The sequence below is a fragment of the Castor canadensis genome, chromosome 8 (assembly GCF_047511655.1).
Source record: "Castor canadensis chromosome 8, mCasCan1.hap1v2, whole genome shotgun sequence".
Lineage (NCBI taxonomy): Eukaryota > Metazoa > Chordata > Mammalia > Rodentia > Castoridae > Castor > Castor canadensis.
In genome coordinates, this window is record NC_133393.1 from 98,916,064 (window position 1) to 98,931,462 (window position 15,399).

Genomic DNA, 15,399 nt, shown 5'->3' on the forward strand with positions numbered 1-15,399 from the left:
CCAGGGTTGTCTTTCAACCCCAATCCTCCTAATTTCTGCCTTCTTAGTAGATAGGATTTCAGGAGTGAGCAACAGTGCCTGGCTTGTTGAAGTCATTTTAAGAAGGGGAGTAGGGGAAGAGGGAGAGTAATGAGGAATAAATCAAACTGGGGGACAATATATGTATATATGGAAATGTCACAATGAACCCCCCTGTGAAACTATCATATACTAATAAAAACGTTTAAAAGAAAGCAGAGAAGTGAATAGGAAAACAATAGCAACAAAAACAAAATATGAAAAAACGAAAACCTCCAGAACATCAGAGATCTGTAGGAAAACTTCATATGACCCAATGTTTATATAACTGGAGTCTCAGAAAAAATACATGAATACATAATTGCCAAATATATTCCAAATGTGATGAAAACTATAAGCCCACAAATCCAAGCAGCTCAATGAACCACAAGCACAAGAAACTTAAGAACCATACCAAGACACATAGTAATTGTATTTATGATTGCTCATATTGCTCATTCTAAATAGAATATCCTAAAAGTAGATGCAGGAAAAAAGGACACAATATGTATAAAAGTTAAAAATGACAACAGAGTTGCTCATGGTGGCATGCACCTGTAATCCTAGCACTTGAAAGGATGAGGCAAGAATTTTCAGTTTGAGACCAGCCTGGTATACACAGAGACCCTGTCCCAAAACAAAAAACAAAACAAACAAACAAATAGACAGCAGACTTCTTTTTTAAAACAATGAAAGCCAGAAGGAAATGGAGCAACATCTTTTAAAGTTCTGAAAGAAAACAATTGTCATCCTATAGTTGTACACCTAACAAAAATAGTTTTTAAAATAAAGGTAAGGACTGGTGAAGTGGACCAAGTGGTAGAGTGCTTGCCTAGCAAGTATGAGACCCTGAGTTCAAATCCCAGTACTGGAAAAAAAAAGTGAAATAAAAGCTTTCTTAGACGTGCAAAATGTGAAGGAACTCATCACCAGAAAACTTGCATTTTAAGCAATGTTGACAGAAGTATTTCAAGCCGAAGGAAAATTATGCTAAAAACAAGTCTGGATCCATACAAAGCACTGGAAATGGGGTATTCCATCCAATAAAGGAAGAGGGAATGACTGAATAGCATATCACAGTTTTGAAACCCCTCATAATGGATCTAGGCAATGGTCAATAATGACAGCAAACAAAAAGAGACAACTAGATATTATATACCCTGATAGATGCACATTGCATCACTTATGTGAAGTAATATTATATATAAAAAAGTAACAGCCAGGCATCCTGGCCCACACCTGTAATTCCAGCACTCAGGAGACGAAGGCAGGAAGATCAAGAGGTCAAGGTCAGCTGCTATATAATGAGACTGTTCAAAACAAAACAAAACAAAAAAAAACAACAACAAAAGACATAGTAATCAAACTTGAATATGGTCTGTGAGTGTAACTATCAGTTTATAGTCTACACAAGGGTTAGAGAAGCTGGTTCAATGACCGTATTTAATTTTCTTTTTTCTTTTTTTTCCATCATTGGGGCTTGAACTCTGGGTCTCACACTTGTTAGGCAGGCACTCTACCACTTGTGTCACTCCATCAGCCCTGTTTTGTGTTGGTTATTTTTTAGATAGAGTCTCTCAAACTATTTGCCTGGGCTGAGGTGTGAACCATGGGTTCCTGGCCTGTATTTTTTTTTTTTAATCCAGATTTGGGAAATTCTGTAGGATAAACAACTTTTTTTTTTTCATTAAAAAAGTGCAAGGAGAGAGAGAGAGAGAGAGAGAGAGAAAGAGAGAAGAGAAGAGAAAGATACTGAGATTTACTTGGGAGGGGAAATTATTATACATTACAGATGACTCCAGAGATTTACCCATCAATCACAATGTATAGATTTCTTTCTCTCTGCTCTTTTTTTTTTTTGCAGTACTGGGGCTTGAATTCAGGGCCTACACCTTGAGCCACTCCACCAGCCCTTTTTATGTTAGATATTTTTGAGATAGGGCCTTGTGAACTTATTTCTCCAGGCTGGCTTCAAACCGTGATCCTCCTGATCTCTGCTCCCTCAGTAGCTAGGATTATAGGCATCAGCCACCTACACCTGGCTATAGATTTCTTTAGATTATTTTTTTTCTTCTTTTGTGTTTAGATGCTTAATTTAAACAAATATTCTTTTTTTTAAAGGGGAAAATATAAGACATTCAGGGAAATGTGAATACAGACAGGTATTTTGTAATACTAAAGAATATTGGTGAAAATAAAGTCACCCTGACCAAGAGAGGAGGAGGATCGCTGCAGGGCTTAGGACAACCCTGGCCAGGACAGGTGTAATGAAGATGACAGCTTGACAGTGGCAGGGAAAGGCTCTTTTACATAGACATTCCTGGCTTCCCCTCTGGGCCAGGGCTGCTGTGCAGCTCCGGGTCCTGACATGGAGGCTGTTTGGATTCATCAATTCTGGCATCCCTGAGAGGAGGGCCACCTAGGGTGTGGGGAGGAGTCTTGCTGGGGGTTAGGGGGAGAGGACCTAACTAGGAAAGGAGGCAGAGGCTCCCAGCTCTGCACTGGGATCAGAAGGCAAGGAAGCAGGAGAGGCTTAGCATGAAGAAGAGGAAAGAGGGAAGCAGAATCAGAGGGAAAGAGTGGGAGAAGAGTGGGAGAAGAGGGAGAGAGAAAAGGAGACCGAAGTTGGATCTCAGGTGTGGCCGCTTGCTGTCAAGTTCCTGGTGACTTAGGCTCCTAGACAGCAGGTAGGAGGCTGCCCTCTTCCCTCCCCCTGCTTGCTGTCAGCTTAGAGGCCAAATGGGAGGGTAAGAAGAGACAAAGGACACAGATCAAGGCCTTTGCTCAGGGCCAACAGGCCAAGCCAGGGGACCTGGTCCCTAGCTTATCCATGACCACCCAAGGTTGACCACATATGCCTAGTCCCTTTCTCCTGCGGTGTCCTGTGGTACCAAGATGCCCAATGAGAAATGACAGTAATCTTATTATTGAGTACTTACTGTACCAGGCCCTATTCTAAATGCTTTGCATATTAATTTACTTCATCTTCTCAACAGCCCTATTGTTATTAAGCCCATCTAGTAGGCAACTGAGCTCAGAGAGGTTAAATAACTATTTTGCTTTTCAAGGTACTAGGGATTGAACTCAGGGCCTGGTGCTTACTAGGCAAGTGCTCTACAGCCCTAAATAAATTTCTTAGGGTTGCACAGATATTAAGCAGCCTAGCTGTAATTGAACATAATCCTCACAACTATGCAGAATGGTGGTAGTGACCTGGACCAAATTTGGTGACCTCAGCCCCTCTCCCAGACAGAATCTTATAAAACTCTCTGCTTCCCACAGCATTAGGGGCCCAGGGCTGGAATAGAGCTTTCCCAGAGCTGGAAGAGACCCCCTGAGCCTACTAGAAAAAAAAAAAAACCACCCTGTGCATGAAAGGCTTGGGGCCCCAAGGCTGAAGAAGAGTTTGCCAAAAACAACTGTGTGCCTGTCCTAAACTGTTCTTGGGCTGCACAGCCTGGACGCCAGGCAGGTCTGTCCATGATTCTTATCAGCTGTTCAAAGAATGGACTCTGCAGAGCCAGCACTCAAACCTCAGGATGAGCTGAAGGAAGCAGGGAAGGTGGCGTCCAATGTGGGTAGGCCTGTATGTGAGTCCCAGCCTGGCTCTTGGTGGGCAGCTGGATCCCCTCCCCAGGTTCTGGCAGAACTCCCTTGAACAATTTAGCCTGAAATAGCATAAGAACTTCTTTCCTATTTTTTTCCAGGCTTTTGGATGAAATTATATTCTACAAATGACTCATTATTATATTTATAGCTTCTTTCCAAATGATTCAAATTGTGGTTTGTCGCCTCCCTGTCTCTCGGCTCCCCCCAGCTCGACAGGAAGAAGGGCTGTTTACTGTATGGCCAGGTGTGGCTGCTGAGAGTGGCTTTGCCTCTCCCTATAATTACGTTTGCTTAAGCCCTGACAAGCGCCCCGGCACATTTAGTCATGCACAGCCTTTGTTCCAGCTTGTTGTTGGGAGATGGGATCCGACATTAGCTCGCTCGGAATCTGTTCCTGTAGGAAGCACATGGGGGGGGGGGCGGGGGTGGAGGAGCGTGGGGAGCCTGGGAGGAGGCCTGTTCTCCAGGAGGCTGTGACAGAGGGGCCTTTGTGAGGGCAGAGGAGGGAGCTGTGGTTCTTCAAAGCCCCCTGTGAGGAGGCTGGGGTGGGCTGTCACCAGCTAGGACTTCTGAGGGGACAATTCTTCACTGGGAAGCTGAAAGGGCAGCTGGCAAAAGAGGTGGTGGCCCCTACATTCCAGGGTGCACTAGCATCTTGCTGTGGACCCTTTGCTATTCCTTGTGAGGAACTACGCAGGCCCGGTCAGGAAAGGGAAACTCTTGAACTCCCTCCCCCTTCCAGGGTGTTCCTAGCCAGAGGACTGTTCAGCTCCCCTACCCTGCCCTCCCACCACAGCTCCTCCCTGTCTCTCCAGGTGTGGAAAGGTTGTGTGAGAGGAACTTGCTTTCAAACAAGCCACCTTTGAAGGAAGGGTGGAGAGGAGGCCCTGGTGAGGCCCATTCACAGGAACAGTTAATTCCACCAGGTGCCCAAAAGATCAAAGTCCTCTTGGTCCACCCTGTCTGGGTGCTAAGAAAACGGAAAATCCCACAAAATGGGAAAGAAGAACATTCTGGAACTCATTGTGAGAGTCTCAGAGCCCCAAAACAACTCTCTTCCTCTTGGGGTCTTCAAACCTGGGATGTGGCAATCTGCAGATACTCCCATTTGGCTGTGGTTGGAGGACTGTGGAGCCACAGCAAGTGTCCTAGGGCCGTGAAAGAGACGGGAAACAGGCCATATAGCTGGGTGGATGGTGTCACAGGAAACCTCTCCATAGCCCTTTCTTGGCTTTAAGTGAAAAACTGTCTCCTTTATGTTACAGATTTTGCAGCTGGGGTGAGGCAGCAGCTTGGGGAGGCTGTGCTGGACCAGGTGGGAACCTAAAGTTGTCTGTGGTCCAATCCTTGGGCCCTGGTTGTGTCTCCAGATCCCCTGCCAGGTTCCTTCAGGTCTGCTTCCATTTTCACTTCTTGGCACAGGCTGCATGAGTGGGAAGGGGACTCGGAAGGAGGTGATGTGGGAATGGGTGTGGACAAGCATAACGTAATTATTGGTGAAGTCAGTATGAACCCTTAACCAGATGACTTCCATCTGGGCTGAGTTGAGGCCCCAGTGAGGGTGGCAGACAGTCCTGAGTGTGGCAGGGGCCAGAGACCTCTCCCTGGGGGTTCCCTGGAGGTGGAGAGGGGCCATTGACCAGTCTCCTCCCAAGGAGATGGGAAGGCTGAGAAAAGGACCACAGTGGGTCGTGGTGAGACAGGGGTGGCCAGAAGGAGGAAAGGTATGGACTTACCTGGTCCATGGTCCTCTGAACTTGTTTCTTAGGCCAGAGGGATAGAGGGCCTCTTATTGGAGAGAAATGCTGCCTCCTACATCCTTTGGAACTAGAGCCAGGGCAGCAAATCCAGCTGGTGGTCAGACTGAGGAGCAGCCAACACCGCCAACATGGAGCCACCTCTGGACTACCTTTCTGTGAGGTTTGTGTTCTTGTAGCCTCCCAGCAGTCTGCTGGCACCTTTTCGTTAGTCTTGACAGTGACACGTCAGAGTGCTTTGATGCTTTGAACGTTATTAGAAGGTGCCTTTTTTTGTGTGGGTATACTGTTAAGAGGTTTGAACTTAGGGCCTTGAGTTTGTTAGACAGGCACTCTACCACTTGAGACACACCCCCAGCCCTTTTTTGCTTTAGATATTTTTTGGGTAGGGTCTCACATTCCGCTCCCCCAGCCCCCCGCCAGCCAACCTCAGATCTCCATCCTCCTACCTTCACCTCCTGTGTAGCTGGAATCACAGGTACATACCACCATACCTGGCTTGTTTGTTGAGAGGAGGTCTCTCTAACTCTTTGTCCAGGCTGGCCTCAAACAATGATCTTATTGCTGCCTGAGTAGCTGGGATTACAGGCATGAGCCACTGCACCTGGCCCTAGAAGGTGCCATTTTTGAATATGAGCTCATGGGACATGATTCTTCTGTCTGCCTGCTCCCATACTCCATGCCCAACTCTGCTCCTGCTGGGAACCCCACTCCATGCCTCATGAGGGCAATACCGTGGGCAAAGCTGGCTAGTAGCTCTGAATAAAAACTAATCATGGAGAAACTAAGTGTCTCGACAAATTGGGGGTTTCCTGGTACAGATCAGACTGAGAAGGGCCTTGCTTCATTCTGCTTTTGATGAGGATATGATTTAGGATGTTGGCCCAAAATCAGAGGATTATTATTAGCTTATATTTACTAAGCGATTTGCTGACTGTCTCTTTATTTTCAGGTAGCAGCTTCCTTTTTATGTTTGAGATGTTTCTTATTTGGCAAAGTGAAATAAGAGATGACAAAACCAACTTGTACACTCTTCTCAAAGTGTGTTCACATATACCATCTCCCTGGGGACTGGCTATTATCTTCCTTATTTTCTTTATAAGGATTTTGAGATAGAGAGATAAATAGGACTTACCCAATGTCACACAGCTAGCTAATGATGGATCTAGGTTTAGAACCAAATTTGAAGTCTCCTTTCCCAGTGGCAACTGCTCTGTGGTTCTTGAGTTTTCCATCAGTTTGGAAAAGGAGCACATGCCTGTAGCATATGACCATGGGCAGGGTCAGTGGACAGGTGACTGATCATCAAGTCTGAGAGCAGGGTGATCTCTTGAACTTGGTATCTCTGCACAGATATTCATGGGTGTGCCGTGAAACAATATGGCTGAAGGAAAAGTCCCCCTTTGTTGAATTAACTGCAAAATCCTCTTAGAGTCAGAGTGAATCCTGCTGGCTTACTATTTTTTATTTTGGTGAAGTATACTTAATATAAAACTTACCATGTTAACCATTGTAAGTGCATATAGTTCAGCAATATTAAGTATATTCGTATTGTCGTGTATCTGTCACCACCATATTCCTTTTTCATCATCCCAAACTGCAATTCCATTCCCATTAGATAATAACTTCTCCATCTCCTCTCATCCTAGCCTCTGGCAATTACCACTCAACTTTCTCTGTGAATTTGACTCCTCTAAGAACCTCATATAAAGGCAATCATTTATTATTTGTCCTTTAGTGTCTATATTATGTTGTTTTATTTTTAATTGGGCTTTTTTTTTTTCTTTGGTGTTACTGGGGGTTAAATTTAGGGCCTTACGCTTGCTAGGTAGGCATTCTACCACTTGAGCTAGGCCTCCAGCCTGGACCTCCATTTTCAACCATAACAGGGATGCTGATGAGCAGTGTTCCATGCCCTTAAAGTTGCTGGAAAAAAAAGGAAGAAATGAGCAATTTGGGGTGGATTTCTTGACTGCCAGGGGTACCAGATGTAAGGGGTGGTGGTGGTGGAGGGCTGATAGGAAGAAAGTGTTACATAGAAAACAAAATGCTGTGCTTGATCATTCCAGGGGAGGGGCAAGCATCTATCCTGGAGGTAGATGCCTTTTTTTTGGGGATTATGCTGTGTGAAACCTAGTGAGGAAGGCTCTGGTGAGAACAATGAAACCCTCTGGGCATGCTGAAGGCGAGACAAATTGTTCTGCAGGAGAAATCCACAGAACTGAGGGCACAGAAGGGTCTGGAAGAGCAGAGAGAGGAGACAATGACATAAGTTGGAACTTAGGGAACAGTGAGAAGTCTTTCAAGTGGGGAATTATTTATTTATTTATTTTGGTGAGTCTGGGGTTTGAACTCAAGGCTTCATGCTTACAAAGCAGGAGCTCTACAGCCTGAGCCATGCCTTCAGTTCCTTTTGCTCTTGGTATTTTGGAGATGGGGACTCATGAACTACTTGCCCAGGAATGGCCTCAAACCGTGATCCTCCTGATCTCAGCCTCCCAAGGAGCTAGGATTATAGTGTGAGCCTGATGGATTTTTTAGGAGCATAACGTCTACTAGCAGATTCTCATTTGCCTGGTGTGATGCCCCTCTATGACCCCAAATATGGAGTAAAAGCCCACTGCTGCGTGAATGGCGGGGTAGTTCGGAGAATGCTGGAAGGAAGCGGAGCCCTGGTAGATGAGGTGCTGGGAGGGGACAGGAGGGGACAGCAGCTCTGAAGGTGAGGTGTGGTGAAGGCTGGGGAGGTGAGAAGCAGGAAATCCTAGTCAGAGATCGCCAATGGGAGCATAAACCCTCTGACAGTCTTGGGCATTGTGCCCACTGGGGGGATGGTGGTGATGCAAGATTTGGGAGGGACTGTGAAGTTGGGGGGACAAATGGATGGGGTTCCTACAGCAAGGACTCCATGTGCTGGAGTATTATGTAGCACACAGAACAGGTACTGAGGAAGGAATGGATGGGTCTTCTCTTCCTGTAGACCTTCTGGTAAAATCTGGACAAGGCACAGCCTGGGTAATTTAGGAGGCCCTTCAGCTGAGCTCACTTTCTCCAGGATTTCCACACACACAGTGAAGAGCACTGGATTTTGGGACAGAGATGGAACTAGAACCAAAGCCAAGCCCAAAACATGTCTTGAGCTCTCAAAACAACATTTCTTTAAAATCATCTGTTGGCAGAGCTATAAAGACATATGCTCTTTTGGATTTCTTACGTACAGCAGGAACCCACTGAAAGGGTCCACCCTGGCTGTTCCCACCCTGTGACCCCAGAGGAGCCTGGCACGGAAAGTGAGCTGGGATTTGTGTTGCTGGGAATGCTTGGTGATTCCAGGGCCAGGTCCTGGGCTGAGTGTGGGCTCGGGATAGAGTCCTGCCTGGAATCACTGGTTGTCCCGATTCACCTGTGTGGTGGTGGAGACTGCTGTGAGGCCGGCTGAGGACACTTCCTTCTGGTCCTCTCCAGCCTTGGCCTAGAAAACCAAGGCTCTGGGCTTGTCTGGCTGGATCCCATTTTTGTCCCAGCTCTGCATCCCTTCTTTAGTTCGTTCCTGGGGAAAACGGCCTGACTTGGCTCATACCCTTGGAGATTGCCAAAAGTGTTAGTTGCCACTAAAAGCTTGTAAATTGGGTTGCAGGATGCTGGGGTCTGGGCTGTCCAGAGGATGTGCTGTTTAGAAGTTCCAGAAGTTCCCTGCCGGCTGGGAGGGAGGAATGTCCCTGCAGTCAGAGGCGAGCCTGAACTGGGGCCTGGGCCAGCTTTCCCTCTTGTGGGCCCCTCTGCTCTGGGGGAGCTGCATGTTCCCTTCCACTCAGGCAGCTCGGAAAAGACCAGAGGCCCTTTCAGGGAAAGGAGAAAGTGGGGGAAGCCGGTTGAATCACTCTTGAAAGCTCAAAGCCGAGCTTCAGCTGCAGCCCCAGGCATGGAGCAAGAATGCATTTTCTACTCAGTTTTGAGCACATGGAGCTTTCTAAAAGGTTGTTTAGGGGAAATGTACAGCCTCAGTGCTTTGCTGCTAAGGAGACATTAAGGACCAGTTAGTACTGCCCCTCATTTTACTGGAAGACTAATTTGAAACAGAGTGGGATTTGGCAGGGGCTGAGATGAATACTTTTTCTTCTGAGGCCCCATTTCCTGAAAGAGACAGTGTCCCCTGTCAGCTGATTTCACCAATTCACCATTGCTCTTTATGGTGCATTAAAAAAAACCAAAAAATACAAAAACAAAAAAACAAACAAAAGCCCCCAAATCCTCAGAGGTCCAGATCTGGGTTCTTTTAAAGGTAAGAGTTCATGGCTTCCAGGGTGTTTTCAGTTTGGGGCCATAATTTCTGTTCATTTAAAATCTTTGCCCATAGCCAGGAACTGGTGGCTCATACCTGTAATCCTAGCTACTTGGGAGGCTGAGATCTGGAGGGCCAGGCCCCGGCCCAGGCAAATAGTTCTTTAGACCCCATCCTCAAAATAATCAGAGCAAAATGAACTGGAGGTGTGGCTCAAGTGGTAGAGTGACTGCTTTGCAAGTGGGAAACCCTGAGTTCAAACCCCAGCCCCACCAAATAATAATAATAATGACATTTTTAAAAAAATAAAATCTTTGCTTACCACATTCTTATGATCAGACCCTCCTTTGCACACTAGCAGGCTGAGGAGGCTAGAAATAGGAGAAATCTGGAAAAATACCAGGACTCACATTCAGAACAGGCAGGTGCTGGTATAGTCTAAGATGGTTGGTAGGTGGAGGTCGACAGGCTTGTGGATGTTTGTATATATTCAATGAGGAGGAGACCAAGAGACCTCGGGTTGGCACCTATACAGGGCTGAGGAGCTCATGACTCCAGGGAGGGCTCTGAGATGAGCAGGACCCTTGCACAGGAGGCTGAGGTAAGAGGAGCCCTGCATGGTACAGCCAGGCGAATCAGAAAGATAATAATAATAATAATAATAATAATAATAATAATAATAATAAAGAAAACAGGTGTCACAGAGTGAAGCGGAGCTTGAACTAAATTATAATTCTTGTTGGCTGTATCCTTTCTGGGAGAGGTCCAGGAGGCTTCCAACTTTGATCTCATTTTCTGGGCAGACTTTTAGGTTACTTCTTATATCCATCCCCTAATCTCCAGAGAGTTAGTGCTTGGCTGGAGGTAGGGGCAACACTTGCAAGGGATGGGCTGGGGAGAGGACAAACGGGCTGGTGGAGAAGGAAGTCTTTCAGAGCTTCCTATCCTGGGAGGCAGTGGTGGGGCAGTGTCAGAGCTCAGGGAAGGGTCACATCTGTCTTATTCACATTGAACTCCAGTACCCAACTCAGCACCTAAATAATTGAGTCACTAAATAACTGAATAAATGACGTCGGTATCTGAATGCATAGTATGATCCTCTTGAATCCCTGTTAATTTACTGCATTTTTCAAGGATTTAAAGAATAACCAAGTTGGATGCCAGTGACTCACACCTGTAATCCTAGCTACTTGGGAGGCTGGGATTTGGCTTGCAGCTCCAGGTCAGCCTGGGCAAATAATTCCAGAGACCCCATCTCCAAAATAACCAGAGCAAAATGGACTGGAGGTGTGGCTCAAATGGTAGAGCACTTGCTTTGCAAACAGGAAGCCCTGAGTTCAAAGCCCAGTCCCCCCCCCCCCAAAAAAAAAAAAGAACTGAGAATATTTGCCAACTTAAGCTTTCTCCTCCAGGAAGGTGTGACAGGGCACTGAAGCATTGCTTCTGAAATGAGCTCAGCATGAAGACCCTAGGTTGGGTGAGGGAAGGGCCAGGAGGAGGGGCCAACTGACTGTGCCGGTTGCAGAGCTGGGACCCAGGCTGATGGCAAAGGTCATGGTGAGAGGATACATTAGCAACTTGGTCAGTTGCATCCTATCTTTCCTCCATGTGACAGCACGGCGCTTATGCCTCATCATCAGATGGCCAAGGGAGGAAAATCAAGTGGAGTTGAGATGTTATCTGGACCAGCTTTAACGCCCCCCCCCCCCGGAACTGGTTTCTCTGAGAATCCATGCTTCCTTTGTGGGACACTTTCAGAGCCTATCCTTGTAGCCATAGCTTTACGGAAAGGGCGAGACGCCGAGAGAGACTTTGTCTCTCCTTCCATCCCTTGAGAAGACCCCAACTTCTCCGGGGCTGGGTTTTGGAAGAGCTTGTCATTCCTCTCCCCCTGTAAGTACATTCCTCTTGCGACAGGGGGATGGCTGAGATGACCCTTTCAGGGCTTGCCACTGAAAGGGTTTCCTGGGAAACCACCCGTTTCCCAGGAGGATGGTAGCACTTCCCCTTCCTTCCCTCGGGAGCTGTCACCCCGAGCGTGTGGGCGCTGGCTGAGCGGAGCTACCCCAGCCTCCCTCTAATATTCACAAGATCTGGGCTGGATCTCCAGGCTCCCAACACTCATTTCCTCCTTGGCTCTGTCTGAAAAGGCCACATCAGTGTTTTTCCCGAAAACTGGGTCCTCTAAGCTAAACACGATCACCTTCGAGCTAGGAAAATGGCCCTGCCCTCCTGCTGGGTGTTGGGGACCTAGAAGCCAGGGCGCGGGGCCCCGCGTTCCTCTCCCTAAGAAGTTGGGAGAAACCCCCCCGCCCCCCGGCTTTGTGCGGCCTCGCGGCCCGCTGGCAGGGAAGCGCTGGGGACCTCGGGGCTCGGGGCAGCGCCACCGCTGGGCTGTCGGGCTGTTTCCAGTCCCAGGCTGGGAGGAGCGCGGGGGACCCGAGCGCGGCTCAGTGCCCGGCGCCCCGCCCGCCCGCAGCCGAGTCCGCGCCCGGCCCCTCGGGGAAGGGCTTGGAGGCGACGGCGGGCGGGGCCGGAGGAGGGAGCGTTCCTGCAAATCACATGATTTTCCCGCTTATATAAATCACAGCTTGTTTTTCTCAACTGGCTGCAGACTTAAAGGTGCAGTGTCTTCTTTCTATCCCAAGGGCAGGGATACCCTGGGTGTTTTTGATGCCCCGGAGCTGGGCTGGAGTGGTTTCACCAGGGAACATGTCAGGGTTCTGGGTTGAAGCACACCACCCCCTCCCGATACCCGGGATGTTTCCTTGGGCTGGAGACCAGGGAAAGGCACAGAAAGACTGTCACCAAACCAGCAACCACAGCCCACTGGGGGCGGCCTCTCAGGATGTCTATATTGGATCCTGAACTGGGTCCATGGACAAATTGGCTCGTGGAAGATTTGTGGTAACCAGGTCAGGATGGTGCTTGCTATTTTGACCAGTCCTGGTTTATTTGAGTCTAGCTTATGTGGGAAGAGAAACAAAATCAACACAAATATCCAGCACCCACGATCTACCTACTAGGCAAGACCCATTAGACAGCCTTCACCTTCAAGTGGTTTAAACTGTTTGGGGTGGTGAGATATATAGAAAGAGATAGAGACAGAGATACACAGATTAAATAGCAGTAGTCAGTTTCAGTGCCTGCTACAGGCTAAACAGAAGAGAGTTACAAGGCAGTGCATAATTACTGGGCGATGAACACTGCAGATAATGAGTCCTGCAGGCTTTGGGAGGAAGGCTCTGGAGGCCCTGACTGCAGGTGGGCAAGATGCAGAAGCGGCCTGCTGGGAGAACAGGATGCCACAGTGGGTGGGGGGGGAAGGGCATGGTGCTGGTGATTTTCTTGCCACACATGAATTGGGAAATGGTGGCTGAGACTGGAAAGCCATGGGGAGACCATACACAGAGGCCTTGAGTTCAGGTTGAGCATGAACTTGATCCCATGAAGGCTGTGAGCCACCCATCCAGCAGAGTGGGAGGGCAGGTCCTTCCTGGGATGAAGGTGTTGCTAAGGACAACCCATCTGACAGCAGTGTGCAGGATGCCTGGGAGGCACTGAGGGAGACCAGTGGAGGCTTCTGCAGACATCAGGTCACAGTGCCAGAGTGTTCAGAGAAAAAATAGGAACCAACAACGATGGGTAAGAGATTTTTTTTAACTCAGGGTTTTCCACTTGCAAAGTAGGCACTCTTACCGCTTAAGCCACACCACCAGTCCATTTTGCTTGGGTTATTTTGGAGATGGGGTCTCAAACTATTTGCTGGATTGGCCTTGAACCAGTCCAGATCTCAGCCTTCCAAGTAGTTAGGATTATAGGCGTGAGACACTGCACCTGGTATAAGAGATGTATTGAAGAAAGACTTGACAGAATTCAGTGGTCATGTATATGGGAAGGGGAGAAATCACCAAAAGTGATGCTAATGATTGTTATATGTGGGAGGCAGGGAAAAGGGGATAGTCCCCAAGAAGGAGGGATGGGAGGATGAGAGGGGAGGTGCTCCTTTTAAAGATGGTGTTGGTAAGGACAGTGAGCTCTCAACAGGGACAGTCTAGGGGGCTGGAATCCAGGGAAGAGGATTAGTACAGAGAAAGGTGGCCAAGGGATGAATGGGAGATACTGCATCTTTTTTTTTTTTTTGTGGTACTGGGGCTTGAACTCAGGGCCTACACTTTGAGCCACTTCCTAGCTTTTTTTTGTGATGGGTTTTTTTCAAGATAGGGTCTCATGAACTATTTGCCTGGGCTGGCTTTCAACCATGATCCTTCTGATCTCTGTCTCCTGAGTAGCTAGGATCTCAAGTTCTAAGCCAGCCTGGGCTACATAGTGAAACCTTGTCACAAATAAGTAAGTAAACTGAAAAATGAAAATAAGTTAAGAGCCAAATCCTTCCCTAATTAAGACTAACCAGGGACTGGGGAGCGAGTAGTACCAAAGTTGAGTTCCAGCTTGGCCACTTATAATCATGTGACCTGGAACAAGTCTATTTTATTTTGTTTTGTTTTGTTTGTGGGACTGGAGTTCGAGCTGAGGGCTTGCCACTTGCAAAACAGACACTCTACCACTTGAGCCACATCTCTAGTCCATTTTGCTCTGGTTTATTTTGGAGATGGGATTTTGGGAAGTATTTGCTCAGACTGGCTTCAAACTTCGATCCTCCTGATCTCTGCCTCAGCAGTAGCTAGCATTATGGTGTGAGCCACCAGCCCTTGGCTTCAAGTCAGCTTTCTTGAGCCTCTATTTTCCAGCCTAATAATGACTCCCCTCAGGCCTGTGTGTCTGGCACATACAGGACATTTGGAATGGTTCAATTCCCCTCCTATCACAACAAGCCAAGGGTAAGCAAGCTACCCAGGACATCTCAGACTTACCCACCCAGGTAACATTTTTAAGAAATGAGAAGGCAGACCACGTCCCCATTGGCCCAACCCCAACTTTTTCTCCAGTCTCACGTGTGTATAGTCTTCGATGAAGATGGTCGCCCACGGTGTGCACACACTACTGACACAGAACTGCCCTGCTGATACCCACAGAGTCTTCAGTTAGAGCTTTTACTTCGTTGTTCAATGTGGCCAAGGGCTCAAGAGCCAAGGAGGGTAGAAGTGTATGGAAGCTAAGGTTTTCCTAATCCCAGCACTAGTGGGCTGCAGGTAAACATTCACATACATCACAGCCACACATAGAAGCTTTTATAAATCAGTTAAGGAAGCCAGGCTCCAGTGATTCACACCTGTAATCCTAGCTACTCAGGAGGCAAGATCAGAAGGATCCTGGTTTAAAGCCAGCCTGGACAAATAGTTTCTGAGACTCTATTTCAAAAAAACCCATCACAAAAAAGGGCTGGTGGAGTGGTTTAAGGTGTAGGCCCTGAGTTCAAACTCCAGTACTGCAAAAAAAAAAAAAAGGGAAACCAGCTGGGTGCTGTAATCCTAGCTACTCAGGAGGCAGAGATCAGGGAGATGGCGGTTCAAAACCAGCTCAAGCAAATAGTTCTCAAAACCCTATCTCAAGAATACTCAGCACAAAACAGGACTGGCAGAGTGGCTCAAGTGGTAGAGCACCTGCCCAGCAAGTGTGAGGCCCTGAGTTCAAACTTCAATTCCACCCCCCCAAAAAAATCCTTGCATGAGAAAGATAAGTGCCAAATTCAGGATCCAGGGGTCCTGGGAGTGGCCAGAAGGGATAGCTGTC